The following is a 5786-nucleotide window of genomic DNA, read 5'->3' on the forward strand; positions in this document are numbered from 1 at the left end:
CTCTCTGTCCCTGTCTCCCCCTCTGTTTCTTTCTCTTTTCTTCTGTATCTATACCTAGTTTGGGTATCAGAATAATACTGACTTCATAGAACAGATTTGACAGTGTTCCCGCGCTTTCTAGTTTGAGGAACAGGGTAGGAGGAATTGGTCTCAGGTTTCCTGGGAACGTGTGATAAGACTGAGCAGTGGCTCAGATCGGTCCAGGCTTTTGAGTGAAGATCCCAACTTGTTGCTTGGAACTCGGCTGTTTAAGTCACTTCTGTCTTCTGGGCTGTGTTTCGGTGGATGACACACATTTAGAAATTCTTCTATTTATCCAGCTTTTCAGAGCCTGGGTTTGATGGGACTCTTTAATGATGCTCTGCATTTCAGTGGAGTCCGTTGTAGTGACACCCTTTGACCTCTAAGTTTGTTACTTGTGTCTTCTCCCTCCCTCTCCCCCAGCCCCTCCTTTGTCAGCTTAGCTCACTGGGAAACAGTGCAACTGGCACTTTATAGAGCCTCTGGCTAGAGGTTCCATTATTAGTGTTGATGCTTTCCCTGCTGCGACTGCTACTAGCACCTCATGACACAGATTAGATAGGAGTAAGTTAATAGCTTCATCCTGGGTCTGAAACACCGTTTGTACAGAAAGGAAAGACAATTCAGTGGCCCTTCTGAGCCCATTGCCAGGATAGTGAATTGTTTTTGGTGGACAGATGTCATTTCCAAAGTGTCCAGTAGATGGTGGCATTGCTGTTTTCAGAAGAAACTTCCAACTTTATTTTTTCTGCTGAGGGTCATTGCGGTAGACCAACCAGGTCTTTTCTATCAGGTGCCAGTCATGTAAGCCAGAACTACTCGGGAGAAGCGGGGGGGGGGGGCAATAGACACGTGATAACCCTAGGCAAAACAACCTTAGGCTCAGGACTTCACCTCTCTAGACCCCTCACCCACAGGGTCCAAAAACTGAGGACTCCACAAGTTCCGAAGGTCCTAGCTCTGCTAATGGAGCAGACCTGCAATCCTAGCACTTGGAAAGCAAGCACAGAAGGATCCGGGATTTAAGGCTAGCCTTGGATACGTACCCAGTTCAAGAATGCTTTGAACTGCTTAAGACCTGAAAACATATACACACATATAATACACACACACATGCACATGCACACGCGCATGCATGGTGGGGGCTGGAGGGTTGGGAGCCTTAGTGGACTCACTGGGCAGTTGGACCAGCTCTGCCCTACCTAAGTTCCACAATGGCCTACTGTGTGCTGATAGCCTTACAAGGCAAAGCAAATGGCACTGTCTGTTTGACCACAGGGTGCTCTCCTACTCCAGGGGAGGTTCAGCATATCAAAAAGTATATTCACTGTGCTATATTACCTTTTCAAAATCTGAAAAGATCCAGAACCCCAAAGCATATTTAGCCTCTGGCAAGAGCTGCTGGGTTGACGTGATGAAAAGCAGCTGTGGGGTAAGGGCATACACACCTGAAGGGTGCCCACGGAGAGGTCACACCTGAAGGGTACTCACGCACAATCCGGGGCCTCCATGGCTTTTTTGTGCTAGCCAGAGTCTGCCCAGTTGGAGAAAAAGCCCAGAAGGACACAAAATAGAGTCCCCACTGGCACGTGCACATCAGGACACTCATAGCTATAACATGTCTATAACAGCAAGTTTCAACTTTCGTAATGCTGCGATCCTTTAAATACAGCCGTGGTGACCCACAACCGTAAAATCATTCCATTGCTACTTTATGACCGTCATTTTGCTACTGTTATGAATTGTAATGTAAATATCTGACATGCAGGATATCTGATATGTGACCCCTGTGAAAAGGTTACTTGATCCTGAAGGGGTCTCAACCTAAAGAGGTCAAGAACTGCTAATATATATAGGAAGCCCTGGAATTGTGATTAATGACCTTGGAGCCTTCTGTTGAGCCTATTCCACATTTATGGGATAAACTAAGGAGCTCTATGTTGCTTAGGTGTGTGTGTTGGGGTGGGGGTAACATACCAGGTAAGACAAGAGAAGGCTCCAGGAGCGGCTGTAGCTGTAAATGTCCTTGATGAAAGGAAATAGGGAGGCCTGGCTCTCACACAACCCACTCTGGGGCTTTCCCACCATCCCTGAAGTCCCAATGCTACCGTTGATTGTTACCCTGCGCACTTCACTTAGCTCAAACACTTGCTCAGGAGGGATGTTGAGGGAGGCAGGGAGCCACCATGATGGGAATGTAGCCCTCATTTAGGGCATTTCTTGACCCTCTGGAATAAATAGCAAGAGGGCCCAGGGCTCTGAGACCCATCTGGTGTCACTTCAGTTGATGGCTGTGGTGGTTTGAATATGCTTGCCCCGGGAGTGGCACTATTTGGAGGTGTAGCCTTGTTATAGTAGGTGTGTCACTGTGGTCATGGTCTTTTTTTGTTTTTGTTTTTGCTTTTGTTTTCTGAGACAAGGTTTCTCTGTGCAGCCCTGGCTGTCCTGGAACTCACTCTGTAGACCAGGCTGGCCTCGAACTCAGAAATCTGCCTGCCTCTGCCTCCCAAGTGCTGGGATTAAAGGCATGCGCCACCACTGCTTGGCTTGTGGGCATGGTCTTTAAGACCCTCACCCTAGCTGCCTGGAAGCTGCCACATCTTCTCCTAGTGGCCTTCAGATGAAGATGTAGAACTCCCAGCTCATCCTGCACCATGCCTGCCTGGATGGTGCCATACTCCCACCTTTATAATAATAGACTGAATCTCTGAACCTGTAAGCCAATCCCAATTAAATGTTGTCCCTATAAGAGTTGCCTTGGTCATGGTGTCTCTTCACAGAAGTACCTCAGCCTCCTGGCTCCCTCCTTGAACCCCCGCCCCCCATGCCCCTGACACCACCACCACCACCACAGTCATAACCAAGGTTTTGGCATCCTTCAGATGTCCTGGATCCTGCTGATTGCTACTTTGTTTTTGCAACAAGCTGTTCCCTGAACCGCCACTATCTCTGGTTTCCTTCTGGCCTGCTTAGTTCCTGTCTGTCCCTCTGTATGACCCAGGGCTGCATATGTCTCCCCTCCCCTGACTTTTCTGTCAGTGTTGAATCATCCCTGGTGACCCTGTAAACAGTGACAATCTCTGTTGGAACAGTCACATCACATTCTCCGCTCCTACCACCCCCTCCCCACCCACACACCATAGGATCACTGAGGCCCCACTCTCCACAGCCTTAGCTACACAGGCTAAAGTTCTCAACAGATGATGATTGGTGGTAGAGACTGGGTCAAGCTTACTACCCTTAGAAAAGAACTCTGAACTCCGAGAAGCCTGTTAAGACTCTACCCGTTAGGAAATGACCTAAGTCTACCACTGCGGCAGGAAGACATTTAAACCTACTCACTGTCAGTTCTCGGCCGTGTGATCTGTCATGTTACCCTGGGGCAGGGGCTGTACTTATGGGAAGTGCACTTGAAGTCTCAGCCTAGGGGTCAGCTCATGTCTGTCACCAGCTAGCTGTGTGTGGCCATCCAATGTCACAATGAAGTTCTAATCCCCACTTCATTAGGGCAACAAAGAGGCTGGGCAGCTGAGCTCTCACATTCCTTTTTTAGTTATTTATTTATTCATTCATTCTCTTCCTTCCTTTCTTTCTTCCTTTCTTTTCCCAGTGCTGGGAATAGAACTTCAGGCCTTGTGTGTGTTGATGAAGTGCTCCACCACTGAGCTGTAATTCCGGCCCCGAGGCTCCTTGTTCTGATATCTTGTGGTTTAGAGTACACAGAGCTATGACTCTACCAGATACATCATGACATCTACATCAACTTGCTCATTTCCAAAACAAGACCTGTACAGAGACAAAGACTGTGTGAGTACCGTCAAAATGATCGCAGCAGTGTGATCCGGCGGCTGGAAGATGGTCGGAGAGGATATTTCTACTGACTTTTCAGTCTTTGGGAAGTCCTACTGGGAACTCTGGGCATATAAGAGTTCAGCTGGCAAAGGAGCCAGTTTGATCCTCTGCACTGAGCATGGGGTGATACATGCCTGTAATCCCGGTTTGGAAGGGGACGGGGGAGGGAAGGTATTCATTTTTGAAATTCAGATCCTCAGAGTCCCTCTGTGTTACCCATTGACTGAGATTTCAAGGTCAGAAGGAGCTCAGCAAAGAGTTGAGCTATTCTGTGAGAACACTGTAGCAACGGTTGACAGACTGCTTGATGGGACATGGGTGACAAGCCCCAGTGAGCCCTGCAAACTGGATAAGGCTCTGAGCAGGCACTATAGGAAAATTTCTGCTCTCATTAACTTCTCCCTTATCATCAGAAACTCACACGCTTGTACAAAGCCAAATTTCTATTTCAAGTATCTATCTATAGCTATATGTCTGTATGTCTGTCTGTCTATGGGACCTTCGTATCTATGGGTTCCATATATAAGGATCCAAACAAATGCTGGTGGTAAGACCATTTTCCATCTCTATGGATCATGTATGGTCTTTGTGCGTCATAATCTCCTAATCAAGGCAGTCTAACAATTAGACTCAGCATTCGCTCTGTATTAGGGACCTTAAGTGCAGATGATTTGAAGCACATGGAGGGATAAGCATAGGCTAGATGCAAACCTGGTATGAGCATCTGCAGTCTGGCCATCTCTGGGGAAGTCCTAGAAACAATGCCACAGATGCTGGAGATGGCTGCAAACTCAGCCAACACGAACCAACAGCATAGAAAGCAGGCTCTCCTTTCCCTGTCAGAGAGACTCAATCCACCCGAGAGCCCTGTCAACTCCTCCCTCAGACGAAGTCTCATCATCACCCCTCAAAGGAAACAGACCACACCTGGTATTTCATCAGAGCCAAAGCAAGAGGCCTCCAGTGGGCCCAATTTCTGTTCCTGCTTTCAGTCATACAGCAACCAGAACAACCCACCTTCTGTAGTTTAAACCCCAGTGACTTCCCAGTGTTAGTGTGGGATCCTTCAAACATCCCGTGGCGGCTAGACTTGCCTATGCCCTCTAGCCTTGCCTGTCACGTCCCTTTCTGGTCCTCAAATATGCCCAGTTCCTTGATGCTTCTGTTTCTTCAAAGATATCCTTGTTTTTCCTCTCAGGTCTTCGGGGACCTTAACCAATGGTACAGATTGGTCATATATACCACGCACGTCTCCAGGAACTCAAGCAAACAACAAAAAAAAAGACACTAAAAAACTGTTACATAAAATATGTCCTCTGTTCCTAACCATGACAAATTCTTCCTAATGACAAAACTGAAAAGCCTGTGCTCAACACATGTGAACAAAATAGAACAACTGAATTCAATTATTACTGTGCATGTCTGAGTATTCTGGGTTTTTGTTAGTGAAACTTGAATAGGAACTCAAACAGAGACATGTATTATTTATAACAAAGTATACATTTATTGTGCAGAGATACTTTCAATTAAGAAAAATCACTATTATGGTCACCATCAAGTAACTTACGTTCTATTAAGGTGAGCTGTAAAGAAGGGTTTCAAATGCTATTGTCCCAATGTGTACAGATCTTAAGCATATTATTACTTAAAATGTAACAACTGTAAATTAGAAGTTAAAATGGTTTTTATGTATGCTTTCAAAAGAAGTTACTTTATTCAAGTGTTCAAAATTATTTATTTTTTGTGATTTAAAAAAATCTTTATTTATTTTCATTTTATACATCTATGTGTTTTGTCTACATGTAATTCTGTGGACAACATGTGCACCTGATGACCACAGGGGCTAGAAGAGGACATCAAAGCTTTTAGAACTGGAGTTATAGAGAGTTGGCCACCATATGGGTGCTGGGTGC

Source organism: Mus caroli, chromosome 8 (genome assembly GCF_900094665.2).
Source record: "Mus caroli chromosome 8, CAROLI_EIJ_v1.1, whole genome shotgun sequence".
Lineage (NCBI taxonomy): Eukaryota > Metazoa > Chordata > Mammalia > Rodentia > Muridae > Mus > Mus caroli.